General features: G+C 36.0%; 1 protein-coding gene across 2 annotated transcripts in view; it reads right to left on the bottom strand.

Moving 5' to 3' along the window:
- The window catches only part of FLRT2 (fibronectin leucine rich transmembrane protein 2), a 54,093-nt gene that overhangs the window by 19,221 nt on the left and 19,528 nt on the right, over positions 1 to 15,344 (bottom strand). The window contains exon 2 of one of the 2 annotated variants that reach the window (XM_057413325.1): positions 2,183 to 2,300. The exons of the other annotated variant lie outside the window; for it this stretch is intronic. The gene's annotated coding sequence lies outside the window, so the exon portion shown is untranslated. The remainder of the gene's footprint in view (positions 1 to 2,182; positions 2,301 to 15,344) is intronic. 2 annotated transcript variants of the gene reach the window in all.

Below are 15,344 nucleotides of genomic sequence, written 5' to 3'. Positions count from 1 at the left end.
ACAGTTTTTTCTCTGACAAACTCTTTGGGTGAAAACTACCTTACAGTTGGAAGCAGTAGATAAAGACAGGATTGAAAAATGACACCATCCTCCTAATGACTGCAAGTAGAATACCCATGTACCCAGAGAAGTTCTAAATGGTGTTAACACTACCATTAACTGCTGAAACAATTTTTCTAAGAAAAGCTGTCATTGCCTGCACAGCTGTTAGCATTCACATTGCAAGCACTATTCACATCCCTATAATCATGGACTTTTGCATTTCAGAGAAGAAAAGCTCAAGTTCTTCTGGACCCACAGGTTCCAGGAGATGGAGCCATGAAAGAAATGCCAAGTATCTTAAGATTCACAACAAAATCAGAACTGGCATGGTTGCAAGTCATAGCCTATAATCAGGGATAAAAACAGTGGAAGTGTTTCTTAAACTCAATGTGAGCATTAAGATAATCCAGTTATCCCACCTGGCTTCCCTCTTGAATATTTATTACAACTCTACCTCTCCTGAGTATAACAGAAAGTAAAATGAAGCCAAGGACCTCAAAATAGCATTCTCCATCAAGCTATGTGGGTAGGCTGTCCCAGATATCTCCCTACAAATATGATGAAAATAAACAAGATAATGTGTCCTCCACTAGCTTGTGTTCAACTGGCAAAGAAACAGGGGTTGTGGCAGTACCACAAGCTTCACTGAGCCAATGGCATGGTACAAACAAAAGAAATTTTCCTTTTCTGATTTTTTTTTTTTTTTTAAACTCTTCAGGTTTTGGATTTTCATCCTGAGTCAGAAGGCCAGGACTCATGATCATGTGCTGGCTTTGAGAAGGTATTTTTTGGTAATACAAGACAGTTAAGTATGTTAGTCATTTACACGTCAGTTTGGAGTTTTGAGAGCTCTGCTCTTGAACAGCAGCACTAACAGTGTTTCTGACCAGATGCTGCCAGCAGGAGATAGGCTGATTCCCTGGTTTGTTTGTATATTATGGGTACATGTGCCTGGGACTGACCTCCTAGGTCATGGAATCCAGACCCCTGCTATCACAGGAAACTGTCACTGAAAGGTAATACATCAGCTAGGAGCTGATGTCTCGTTTGTTCTTCTTGCTGTGAATCCTCTTGTGGTTGGTCCTTCCCATTTTCTCCTGGGAGGTAAGACCTTATACTTCAGCTGCTTTTGTTCCCAGGGTTAGCTAATGATCCTTTTCAAAAATCACAGTATGACAAACATTATTAGCATCCTCCTGGAATTCAAAAAAGCATATTTATTTTTCAGTTTACATTAAGAAACTGAGACACTGTGTGTTTTGGGTTCAGCTGTGGACTGCATACAGTGCTGTGGTAGACTACAGGAACTACAGAAAACTTCCAGTTTCCTCAGAGGGAACTGCTCTGGCACAGCAAATATCAAAAGCAGCTCAGACTTTTCCAAGAAATGCAGGATGAGACCCATTATCTGGGATGTAAGGGAGTAAGGCTGAAGGCTTTAGGATCTTACCTAAATGTACTACTTTGGGAGGTTATTCTGAGCTTCATTCAGTAGGACTTCTTGCACCCTTGGACCAGCTCAGAAGGAGAACAACTCAGCGTGTCTTAAATCTCCCTTGACCTCTGGGGTTGGTATCCCAACTACGAAAAAGGCAATGCTAGGTCTTCCTCAGAGTTCAATAAAGTTGCTTAAATGTTGCAAAGTGAGATGGGAGCACAAGTAAAATTAAAAGTTGCAAGTTCCTGTCTCCTAGTATGCATTCGATCAATGAAACCACATGTTCTTTCTGCTCAGGCATCCAGCTTGGAAGACCGTGGCCCTCAGTGGCCTGAGGTTTGACTGCTCCAGCTTTGTTTGGTGGTTTTTTTTTTCCCCTTCAGCCTTTACTATCAACCTCAGACAAAGTCATTCAGTGCAAGTATAGGAAAGAAGACTGGTGTCACAGTGGGGAACTTAATTTAATGAAAGTACTTGCAGAAATTCTTTTACTTACTGAAAGCATATAAATGGACAGTGTGATTTACAAGTTTATAAGGAAACAAGTACACAGCTTCCCCTGATGCTATGGTTAAGACAGCTTGGAAACTACTGTGCTGTGCGACAGAACAGCACAAACACACACTGCCGAAAGCCACAGCAACTATTCAAATCCATTTTTGTTTTAAGTACCAACTATTAAAGTGACCATGCTGGTTTTACCTTGTTCTCTCTGACAGTGCATGACAAAAGTCCTTTTAAATGCTGATAAGTTGCAAGTCTGCCTTTTCTGAATTGCAGAGGAAATTTGTCTTTGTAGTTTCTGAATAGCACTACAGAACTAAAAAAAAAAAAAAGTAATTGCTGAACACACTGTCAGCTATGCACAGTAGAAAGCAAATATAAACCTGGAATATGGAGACCCACATCAATTAAAGAAACTAGACTTTATGGCATCCGAGTTTTAATGTAGACAGGGTAAAACTCATGGAAGTTATTTTACTTCAGATACAAAAAATATACCTCATTTTGGTAATGCCAGGATATTCCACATAGGCAGATTACCCCAATCTCTTGATTCAAATAACATCATAGACAATTTATGCCAAAATTAAATAGTCTTTGTGTCTTTCACCACTTGCACCTCTATTGAGGACTGAATAAGCCATCTTAGTCTTCAACCTGAGACAAAAATATTACAATAGCTAACTAAAAATATCACTTCTTAGTCTATTCCTGCTCTTGATTCAAATATTATGATTTTCTAAAATATATTATTTGGAATTATACTATAAAATATTCTGCAAATTACGAGATGGCTTATTATTGAAAGTGTCATTATTTGCAGTTGGTCACATTAGCTATATGGAGAACTTCTGTTTTCACGTTCAGTGCTCATAGTTCCTATGATTGTTTTTCTGTTCATAGAAAGATATGTTGGATGAACTCAACACAGTGCTTTACAATTCACCTTTTAAAGTTTTCTTAAAATTCATGCAAATGTGTCCAAAGGCCAAGAAAACAAGAATGCAAGCGCATATCTTCAGTTTTCGGGAATATTTGCTTCTAGGGCCAAATTCTCTACTTGTGAACCCACCCAATTTTTTTGTGCTTTTCTGGCAGAGAACACATTGTACAATATTTTGACATTTCAAACCAAAGTTTGACTGAGGGATTACAGGGGCATTTTAAGAAATGAGTAAAAAAGGAGTTGTATAATTCTTATAATCTTTAAAGGTTTGGTTCTAAACACATCTAAGATTTCTTGAGAAACATGTATTTTTCAAAAATGATGCCACAATCTGGTAATGAAATTTGAGAATGTGAATGTTCTTCCTTAAAAAATAATACCAAGCAAAAAACCATTATTACCTTCTTTTCCAAATTGTATCTTAATATGGTAGAATAGTATCTAGTCCTGTATGCTTTCCCAACAAAATTAATGTTGGTTTTGTTAGGAGAGTATAAAACAGACATTACTGTGAACAATAGCTATTTAATTGCTTAATTTTAAATATTCAAGTTCTATAATACTTCTCATTTATTTTATATTTTTGAGGGGGAGATAGGTTTATTTTGAATTAGGCTGCAAGACTATGTGCTTTAATGCAAGAGAAGTCATGATTAAAATTGGTAAAAGTGATCTATAATGAAAGCATAATTTTGAGAAACTAGTATAAACTCGTAGCTATAGATTTCTTTCCCATGTATGAAGCTTCATGGCTCTGATTATATTCTACTGCCTTTGAAGTCAATGGAAAATTTCCCACTAGTTTCAGCTGGCTCTTTGTTTTATTTTCAGAAGAACTTTTTAAAGTTTCCTATTTCCAAGTTCCCATGATTTAAACTTGGGTGTGATTTTTGAAAGAATTTTTATGCACATGAATAGACAGAGTTACTGAAGTTAGCAAGTCTGGGGAGCTGGATCCAACATCACCACTTACAGTGCTGTGTTCTGTTAACTGCATGGAATGCCAATCACATCACCATATTTCTCCATCCCACTTTATAATTCAACGTATACAGCTCTGCAGCTTATGCAGTAGTTATATTGCTAACAATTGCAGCTTACTAGAAAAACACTGTTAATACTTTGTGGAATGGAAAAGACATAAAACTGAAAGAAAGTAGTTTTCAGTACATTAGAAAAGAAAGCAAAAAGGCAATTTTCTCCAAGTTTCTTGGGACTGTTCTGAATGACATTAAGTGTAATAGGCATGAGAGCAATATTTTGAAGAAAGTATCTGAAACTTTGTTTTACACAAAGTCAGTTGATTCAGGCATGCAATTATGGCTGCACCAAGAGATTTTTTAAAAACTTGAGTAACAAACAAGATAATGGGCTCCATCAGTTTCATAGGATGTCTAAATGTCTAATTCACTTTTCAAAATGAAAATATATCCCAAAGTTTCATCTGGTGGCACAATGTACCATCATGCAGTGTGTAAAATCTATCAACCATGGTTTGATTTAATTTGAAGTAAAGATAAAATCACCGCTGCATGTTACAACTTCCCTAATGATCACCAGCCAAAACTTATTCCAGGCATTGAGCCTTTTTACTTTTATCTTCACATTCTTCTACAAAATCAGTGATATTATATTGTTGTCAATTAATTTTTCTAAAGAGCTTTTTCTTCTTCATCTTCTTCTCCCTATTGCTCCCTTATCCCCATCTTAAAAAAGGTATCATTTGTACCAGTGAAATGCCAAGGAAGAATCCAACCAGAGCCACGCACTGGATACTTTTTCTTCTATTCTGTAAAAGTAAACTAAGTTCACATACACATCCATGTATTTCCACCATGTCTTTCTCTCTTCTGGGCATTTTTTCCTACATTCTTTCTCCCTCATCTCCCCACTTCCCAAGGCAAAGCTAAATCTACCCCTAGAAGGGTGGACTGGCTTCTGACTGCTGTTCTCTCCCTCCTGTGACTTGCATGAATTAAATGGTATCCATATTTTTAAAAGACTATATTTTGCTGGAAACAGAATACTTCTTTGATTCCTAATCATTCAAACAGGATTCCTAAGGGGTCTTTTTTTCTCCCTCTTAAATAACAAAGTAATTGAGTCTCCAGAAGCATCAACTAAATTCCCCCTAGTTTTGTGAACTGAACTTTTTTTTCCTTTAGTGTGATAATATTTTTCCAGAGTGGCATCAATGAAAAGAACATAGAAAATAGATCTGTTTTTCTTGCAAGAGGTCTTTCATGCTAAATAAATGGATTTAAGGATGTCCAAGCTCTGCCCATAGGAGATAATAAGAACATTTAACACTTACAGTAAATATACTTTTTTGCTAAATGACTTTTCATACCTCAACTGTAGTAGAAGCATTAAGTAATGAAACTCAAGTCCAATAGAAAACCAGCAAATGGATAATTAAGAAAACAATGAACATTAGAAAACCTATAAAAACCCAGATGGGCAGCTAGGCCAGTTCATTACGCTCAGTGTAACTTGATTTCAGCTGTAACTATAATAACATCCAGCAGACATGCCCACTGCTGAGGGCTGAATGTGCAAAAAAATGTCTTGTCTTACTGTTTTTAGTAGAACACTTGTTTCAAAAGCTTCTTCTTAATTAAATGCCTGCATTTGGTTATGCTAGGTACTAAAGAAGGAGTACTGGATACCCAAGAAGTAAGCACTACATAACTGAATATAATTACTTATAACATGTTAAACAAAGAAATTATTAAAATTACTATTCAACATTGGTAAGCAATAATTTATTGGGGAATGACTGCAGAAGTGAGTTCAGGAATCAGGAATAAAAAAGTGGTCAAAGACTCAAAAAAATATAGGAAAAAGCACCTCATGAAACATTTCCTATGATTAAAATATCTGCAAGTGTACTTCCCATATAACTGGGGCCAATGCAAAAATATGTAAAACAGAGAAAATGGATTGTACATCAATGAGGCCTCTAACCAAAATAGACAAATTCTGGATATAAACAACAGATTTGTGAGAAGAGTCCTGGATTACCCAGTGTGTTATTACCTCCAGTGATTCAAAGAGATAAAATAAATTTTGATTGCACGGTATTTGTTTCAAGACTTGATGGTCTCCTATGAGAGATATCTGCCCACTTGCCTTAATGGATAACTTACGGTTTGAGACATTTTCTCAACTGGCCTCTGGACAACACTTACAAAGGAGAGAGTGAGTGGCTGCACCTTGCCCTTTTCCCTGGCACTGTTCACCTGTGTTCCTACGGTTTGAGACATTTTCTCAACTGGCCTCTGGACAACACTTACAAAGGAGAGAGTGAGTGGCTGCACCTTGCCCTTTTCCCTGGCACTGTTCACCTGTGTTCCTAACAACAGTACAGTCTCTCAAATGGACACTTGGTATAGCTGAAAAAATATTGAGTAAAATCAACTGTGAGGTTTGAGTTTAAAAGAAAACATTTTCTCACTCCCAGTTGGTTTTTGAGAGAGAACATTATTGGTTATCCTACCAGGTGTGCTTGGAGTTCCACTTCCTAAGCTCATACGAAGGCTCACATGCAGTCTCCTTGAATAAATTAACAAGTAAGAGGTTGCTCTTACTTGTTATTTCTACTGCCAGAATTTTTTTTTTTCATCTTAAACTGGGCTTTAAAACGTATTTTCTGGTCTGTAGCATACGACAGTAGACAAAAGCAAATGATGTGAATGACTGCAAAGCTCCTACCAATGTTTTTCTATTAATACTAAGGATACTGGTGAAGAATCAGTATTCTCCTCACATCTCTGCTTAACATACCAGGCATACAATGCTGCCACAAAGGGTTTGCAAATCCCAGGTTCTCAGATGATCTATGCTTAGATCATCTCTGCTCTACAATAATGCCTGCTCTGTTGCTTTAAGGTAGCTCTGGTACTTGCAAAATTTAGAGGCACTTCAGATTGCTCTAAACCCTTCTGGCTGGTCGCAGCTTCTGCATAGCCATTTGCCATCTGAGAGCAATTCTAAGCAGATGCCTCTGGTAAACGGTTGGCTCTGACCCATCTGACCCCCAGGGTAACCCATTTTTATGGCCAGGTTAGCGACGGATTGTCAACTGGGAATAAACAGCACTACTTATTCTTCTACTTTGTTTTGCCAGAGCAAAGCTGGATTGCAGGACAAGTTTCAAACATTTCTCTAGAAGCAATGTATGCATCATAAATTATGAGCTGCTCAAAAAAAGCTGCATAGGCATCTAGAAATTAATCCTGATTACCATGCAGAGTATTTCCCCATAGACAATGAAGACAGAGATTTCTTTTTCCCCATGTTTTTTTTTTTTCCCATAGAAACAGGTGATGGGACTAGTGATGAGTATCTGGGCTCTAGTTCATGTGAATCCCTTAGGAAGGATGATGAGCTACTGACAGCTTTTTTCTAGCCCATAAATCTTGCTGAGATCTACTCCCTCCTCTTGGCCACTGAGACACTTCAGCAATTCTGTTATATGAGCCATGCAAGATCTGCTACTTCAATCACTCTCTTCACTGACAGTGCCAGCAGAACAGGATGAGGCCGTATGTCAGAAAGAGGTAGTTTATGGGAAGGGCTCAAGTATGCCCCCAGTCTCAGTGAGGAGGTCTTTGGCACACCTGCCTCCTCTTGGACTAATGGGGAAAAAGGATCCACATAGGTGAAGAAAGGATGTACATGGCTTTCATCTCCACCTCAACTATCGTGACCACTGTCAAAAATTAAGGATGTCCTGAGAACATTACCAGCAGCTTCTGATAGATTGGAAAAGGTGTAGTCTCTACTTTATTATAAAATTATGAAATTCAACAGAGTCTTCATTTTCACAGATTTTTTTTTGAGGGATAAATAGAAAATAATTAGGATTTAGAGCCAGGACAATGAAGATTTGACCCAAAGCAATAGAGGTCAAATGCAATTAACCTTAGCTTCCATGTCAAAGTCAGACAATGTATAAGAGTTTCTGCATGACCTGCTCCTAGCTTCAGCGTATAAAGGTTTAGATTGGAAATACTATCCTGAAAAAAACACAGATTGCAGACATGGTATCAGATTAACATAATTATGAGGAAATAATTGGTTGAAAAACCTGAAAATAAAATATAAATTCTCTCAAACCTTAGCGTATTATTTCATATGAATCTCACCTGGACTTAAAGGTTGTTGTCAGCTGATGGCAGTTCTGTATGAAATAAGTAAATTCCAGTGCAGTTATCACTGGATGGATGTGCGCAGCAAAGATTGCAGTTCCCATTTGCAATAACCGGCCCCTTGTGAGGCCAAAAAAGCAAGCACAGAGATTAAGTTATCCATTGAAAGGTCCCTCTGGCTAAACTGAGGGATAGAGTGGGACAGTATGTATGTGTGAAAGGAGGATCAAAGCATGACTCATGCTTCCATAGTGCCTGTGCTGTATTACTTTTATCAATAGAGACTTTCATTGTTCAAGGCTTTCAGTCTGATAAACCAGCACTGCAGTAATTAATCATGGCAAATGGTAAAAAGATATCTTTTCTACTCACTAAAACAAGAAGATGGGTAAATAGAGAACAATGTATAAACATCTTAGTAAATTTTTTACTCTGCATTAAAATTAGAAGCCATTTAAATGTCTTTATTCTTATCCTTCTTAACACGGTATCAAAGAACAATTAGTCACACTCATATCACCCATTAATGGGAGTCTTCATTTAAATCCCGAAGCCCTGCAGCAGACATCTACCCTTTATAATTTAGGGAATAACTGAAAAGATGGTGAAATAAGACCTGACAAACGTAACAAAAAAAACAAAAACATAAAAAAACCCATCAGAAAACAAATAGCAACTGGGATTGCAATAGCAGACAGCAAAAAAACAGTAGAAATTTGTATTTTTCAAAGTAATGAGGCTCTCACATTCAAATACGTTCCTAAAAAGGTAAAAATAGAAGTGGTGTGGAAAGGAGTGACAGAAGTCCCAGGAGCTTAGGAAGCTCACAAGCCTATCATCACCTCCAGAAATAGTGGCATACACCTCCATGATAGTGCAGAATTGAAGACATGGTATTATTTTCCAGGGATGAATCAAAGTGCATGTACTGTGTCTTGTAATTGGCTTCTTGGTAAGAAATATATCTGTCCCTGTTTCAGCAAAAAGAATCTGAACAACTCTGTGCTTTCCCAAGCAAACAAAAGTCAAAATAATATTTCAAACCAGTTGAGCTCTTGTTATAGCTGGCTGTATATTAAATATAGTTTTACAGTGTGAAAGTTCATTCTTTCAGTTTTCCTCCATATCTTCACACTGTATGTGCACTGAAAGAAAATGAGACACATTTGGGGGTGAATATGTCAGTCTTGGCAATCTAAGCTATTGTATCTCATAATAACTTCTGTTCTCTTATCCCACGTCTTGTAAACTGAATCCCATACCAAACTGCACCCCCTACATGAAAGCAGAATTTGATGTGAAAAGAAAGCAAAATTTCATGGAATCATGTCAAGAATACTTTTGGGCCAAACTTTATATAGAATTTCTACCAGTGAATTGGGTGACAGGAACAGAAAATGTAGATTTTAAGTTAAATAGCCATGTGAAAGGTAGAAAAGTATGTGAATTTAAAATGGTCTGACCCAGAGTGGCTGGGGATCTCCAGTATATGGTGTGAGATAAGATTTTTTACATCTGAAGAGCTGTGCTGGAAAGCAAGTTACTTATGCAGGGCAAAGATCAAATGAATTACAGATTTTATTTACAATGTGCTCTAGAAAAAAATCAGCTTCTTAAGGAGTTGAACAGGAATAATTAAATTCAAGTATTAATTTAACATGTAAGAGGCTGATCTCTGAGTTTTTATTAGAATTGTGACTCTGGGTTAAGAAAATCAGATTTGGTCAACGTTTGTGTGACAGATATCTGTGTTGCTTTTTTCCAACAAATGTGCTAAGACCCTTTTATAGTTATTCAAGTCACTAACCAAAGCTTGTTTTTTGGTTCCCTTTCAGCTGTAGTGAAGTTCAGAAATTTATTCATAACTTGCAAATTGACACTACAAACTGTTTGGCCCTTTTGCAAACCAAGAAGCCGTGGCTTACTCTGCGTCCTTTCTTTCTCTCTTATTATTTGGCATTCAGTTGTATCTATAGTTAGATGCAACTTTTTATAAATCAAGAATCAGAAGAGTAAAATGGCTAAAAAAAAGAAAAAAAAAAATCACAAAGACTGTATTTCATAGTAAGTTGTAACCTAAAAGTTTCAGACAATTAAATAGAGAAGAACTATAGGATCCATATAGTGAAAAGAGTTGCAGTTACCAAAAAAAGAGAAATCTCTACTAGAACAGCTAAAGAGTGCTTCTCTCTGTTCCCCACTAAACTCTAATATTATTAAAGCTCATACATTGATGTAGATGGATTTTATCAGGAAATTCTGAAGGATGAAATTTTAAATATAGTTGATCTAATTTTTCTTTCACTTATAAATGAAAAGAACTATCATCATTAATGATATCATTTTGAAAACGTTATGAGAGTTCCAAAGAAAATCTGAAGTCTGTGTGCTTAAATTTATCTTCAAGGAATACAGAGTATGTGTGTGTGTATGTACGTATACATATATATATATATTTTCCTGAGCATTTTTTCCCTTCCTTCTAAATTTGATAAAGGTTTACCCAAAGAAATGGTATCAAAGGAGTTAAAGACATAGTATTAATGCTGTACTACAATGATGTCAGAAGTTTATGACAGGATAGCGGGTTACAGTGCCAGAAGTTATGGCACAGGAAAGAATGTTATTTTAACAGCATGATTCTCCATGAAAGCCTGTCATCTTCTGTTCTTGATCGTTTGCTAATGTACTAAGGTGACATGTCTAGATAGAAAAGGAATGTTTTTCAGCTGTTATGTTGTGGCTATTAATATTGCTACTGCTACAGAATAAATACGCCGCTACTGCTTGCCATCATTTTGAATTAACAAAGACGCAGCAATCTCTTGGGACACCATTGTTTCCAAAGGGCGACATCCTTCATTCCTTATTCAGATGAAAGTCTTAATAACTTAGCTCAGGAGAAACTTTCCTTTTAAGAACTTTAAGCCCTTGAGACCATCCAGATACCATGCTGTATCAGGCCACATTCACTATGACTGACAGGGCATGATGAAACACACAAGTTTAATTCATTCTGCACTGCTGCTCTCACACTCCTTTGCTATTTTTCTAACATGCCTGACAATATCATAGTCAGATACAGCACATGCTTAGCAGCGGGAAGACAGAGATGAAATTCTGAACATTATGACTGATTGTGAACATTATGACTGATTTACCTTTTGTCTAATAGCCCTCAAAACTCACAGTGGATGAATAAAAACTTTAGCGCTTGTTTAACTTTTCCCAGAATTTCCTTCCTTTCTGCAATCTTCTTCCCAAATAACTCATATGTATTCCACAGATTTCCTTCTTTTTTCAAAACCAAATGAATGGCAAAGAGAAACTTTTTGCCTAGTAAAGAGATTTTTTTTTTACATATTGCATTTGACTCAGTTGCACATGGCTTTCTTTTGATTAACAAGTTCTTGCAACATCATGTTCAAGGACTATAAAGCTAATTTGTCAAGGTCTGATGTACAGATTTACATAGTTGTTCATAGCTTGCAAGTGCGTCCTTCTAGGCAAATTACCAGCAATGCCTGTTCTTGAAAAGGTAAGTTCTTTCTACTCCATTCTTCAAGAAAGAAATCTGAGTCACCAGAAGAGCAGATGCACCTTGATTATCCCAGTCATCTGAGCCAACATGGCACTGTGAGGCATCAGGTTGCCTATAGAATCAGCTCAGTGATCTGGGAGACCCAGAAAATTGTGTGAAATCAGTGAACTTATGCAAAAAGCATCTACAGAAAATATTTACACCTCTGTATTTGAACTGCATATCTCTGTAAAAATAAAACACTTCTTTAATGTTAAATCAAAGTAGCCGTTAATACATATCATACCAAAATTTAAATGTAACGTGTGTATACATTACTGCTCATATTTGAAGTAGTGCTACAGTAGCTGTAAAACTGGTTGTTGTCCATACCTACTCATACGTAATTTCTGCTCACAAAGTTCACCACCTATCTTTCATGTACTTTGCTGCCTCCATTCACCCTGATCTTTTTTTCTGCCAAAGATATATGAAGAAAAGCTTGAAAATTCACTGGAAAATGCAGAAGTTTTGTGTTATTTCCCTTATACATGAAAGACAGAAAGGGAAAAAAGAAAAAAGAAGCAAATCCAAAGCTGTCTCCCTGACTGTGTCACTGATGGAAACAAGAACTGGAGAGACTTTAGACAGTGCTGAACAAGATCTCAGCAACGGAAGCAACTAATCACAGAAATATGTGATCCACTAGTCCGAGCACAGAACTGCAATTTGTATGAGCACATGCGATTCTATGATTCTATGATTCTATGCTGTAGAACTAGAGGAGGCATCCTGGGTCAGTGAAACCCATTCCCTGCTATCATAAGTAATCATGTCATATAATCCTGTTCATCTCATTTGAGCTCAGTCTTAAAACCCTTTTTATGAATTTGCAGAATAAATACATTCATAGCTAGTTTATATTCATTTGTTCTTGTCTAACCTTGTCCTTTAACAAAAATAGTTCATCCTCCTTCCGCTCTCCATTTATTTATAGAAAGCAATCATACTTTTTCTCAGCTATTATTTTGCTAGGCTAAGTCCAGCTCTTTCAGTCCCCTCATGTAAAATAGCTCTTCATTCATCTAAATATCAAAGCAGCTGGTCTGTATACCTGCTCTTCTTCAAACACCTTTTTTTGAATACTTTCTAAAATGTTTCAAATAGTTTTAACCATTCCTACTATTAAAATCAACTTTTCATTACCTGCTTTGCTTCATATATACTAAGGTGCTTCTCTTGTTCTCTCTCCCCTTCTTTCTTTCCTTTCTCTCTCTGTGTCATGGTCAAGGCATACAAGTGTTTTGTGATTGACTCATACATCCAAGTCTCACCTCCCATCTGCTGTTTTCCTAGCCTGCAAATTAAAGTTTTTGCTAATTAAAAATATAAATGTGTCAATACCTAATATTTTTGTTTTGCTTAATTTCATTGTAAATCTGGTATTTCTGTGTCTTAGAATTGTCACGGATTTTTTGTATATTATTGCAGCATTCTAATGAGAATTTATCTCAAATTTGTGTCATTATTCCTGATAAACTAAATTCCTAAATAAATAAATTAAAATGCTAATAATTGTCACCTCCAAAGGTAATACTAGAGAAATTCTGATAATATCTCTAGAGACAAATTACTCCTTTTTTTAGCTCTCTTCCATTTTGTTGTTTTGTACTCAGAAAACTATTTGTTTCTGAGTCTCACAAGTCTCTAAGTCTCTTCCACAGGATAAGTAATTTCATCATATCAGATGTTTTCTTGAAGTCCATAGAGAAAAAGAGAAATATAATTTTCTTCTACAAACCCAGTTATTTTGTTAAATACAGCTATCAGGCTAGTCTAGCATGACTCCTCCTTCTATCCATATAATGCAAATTGAATTCCATCCCATTTTTCAGATACCTGTTTTTGTAAATATTTATCTTGATAAGTGTTATAAATCCTCGATTATGACAATGGCAAAGAACCATTGGCCACAATAACAAAGATGATACTTTCCTTCTTTTCTGCTCGTTCTTTTTCTTATTTTCCAATTACGAGGGATGCTTCAGGAGTTACTGTTTCAAATCTTCTAGATTTCCAGAGTGAAATTTGTAAATCCTTAATCCTTGCTGCATTCTCAGATGAAAAACATCTGGGTTTAAATACATTCCTATTAGCCTTTCTGCCTTTGCATTTTTCAGCGTCATCTTCACTAGAACCTCAGTAACAGAGTTCTAACCCTGATACTGAGACTAATTTAACTTATTTGGAAGCATTTATAAAAAATTATCTCTTCATTACAGTACAGGCAATGAAATATATGTCACTCAAAGCAGGGTTAGGAGGTTCTACTTTCTTGTATTTGTGTGTAGCTTTAGAAATCAAAAAATACTGTCTGTAGCATCATTGTATCACCAGAAAATGACACTGTGATCTCATAACCTAAGTATCTGAATGCTAACCCTCTTGGGTCTCACAAATTCTGCTGGATGAAAAACTCTCATATTAGGTATTTTCTAGGAGTGCATATAGATATCATCTATCTTTTTGCTGTTGTGCTATGATAATAAGTTATGATACTGTTACTATTGTTACAGGCTAATCCTACAGTGGCAAAAAATTGTACAGTTTGATTATAATAGCTTAGTAATTCATGAAAGCAAGTGAGAAAGAGAAAATACTACACAGGCTGAAAATTCTAGTAAGAAATGTATGCAGCACAGATAATATTTATATGCAGGTGCATATATATATATGCATGAAAAAACTTTATAAAAAATAGCTCAATAATGTAGACTAGTAGCTTAGATAAATCCACATTAATCGGTACTAAACATGGTAAATAGATGCTGAAAAGGCTATATGGTATTAGACAGAATGAGGTAATTGGTTCTTAAAATATAAGAAAAAGAAGATAGTCTAACTTTGTAAGCACTATTGTAAGTGGCGAGATCCTGACTAGAAATAATAATTGTATCATATGGAAAATATATGCTATATGTCACACATGGGAGAAGAGCAAGCCAGACCAGCCAAAACCAGTGGCCATCACCAGAAAGTCCTGAAGACGGAAATACTCAAGAGATCCTAAATTCTATTTGTTAATATATTTGTAAACAAGTTCATAAGCTTCTACCTAGCTTCAGAATGATTAAGTGCTTATTCCCTCCCTCACAAGGGCACATGTCCTCATAACCATAAAATACATTTATCCATGTAAATAGCTGATACTTGTCCTGATCATAACTTTGACTTTATGGATATCCTGTGGCACTGAGCTCAGCAGGATAACTCCTAACTATATAGTACACAATCACTTTTGTAAATTTGTCTATTTTTATAGTGTTGGTCTATTTTTATAGTATTCTTTACATAGATCCTTGGCCTGGACCTGATACAATGAAAAAAAACACTTTGGAATATTCTATTTCTCCCTATCTACCTAACAGCTTTTGTATTACAATATCAGCTCCTTTGGGGCCTCTCCACTCTGACTGAAATATTTCTATTTTGCGTAGCATCTCTTCACAATTTTAACAAACTTTGTTGTGAAAAATGCATGTCTCGTTAAATAAAAATAAAAATAAAGAAAGCAAGCGAGAAAATGAAACAGAGGAAACCACATTTTGCTGTTGATTTAAATTTTGAAAAAGATTGTAATGTCTAGATCCTTATAGGATATTTCATACAAAGATCATCTTTCACTGCTTCATCTTTAAGTGTTCTACAGACAATAGATTATTGACCAGCAGTGCTTTGAAC

The sequence above is a fragment of the Pezoporus wallicus genome, unplaced genomic scaffold (assembly GCF_028554395.1).
Source record: "Pezoporus wallicus isolate ANWC-B61680 ecotype Strahan unplaced genomic scaffold, APGP_CSIRO_Pwel_v1 contig_3017, whole genome shotgun sequence".
NCBI lineage: Eukaryota > Metazoa > Chordata > Aves > Psittaciformes > Psittacidae > Pezoporus > Pezoporus wallicus.
Note: the sequence above shows the minus strand (reverse complement) of the source record. Positions and strands in the feature narration are given on the sequence as shown.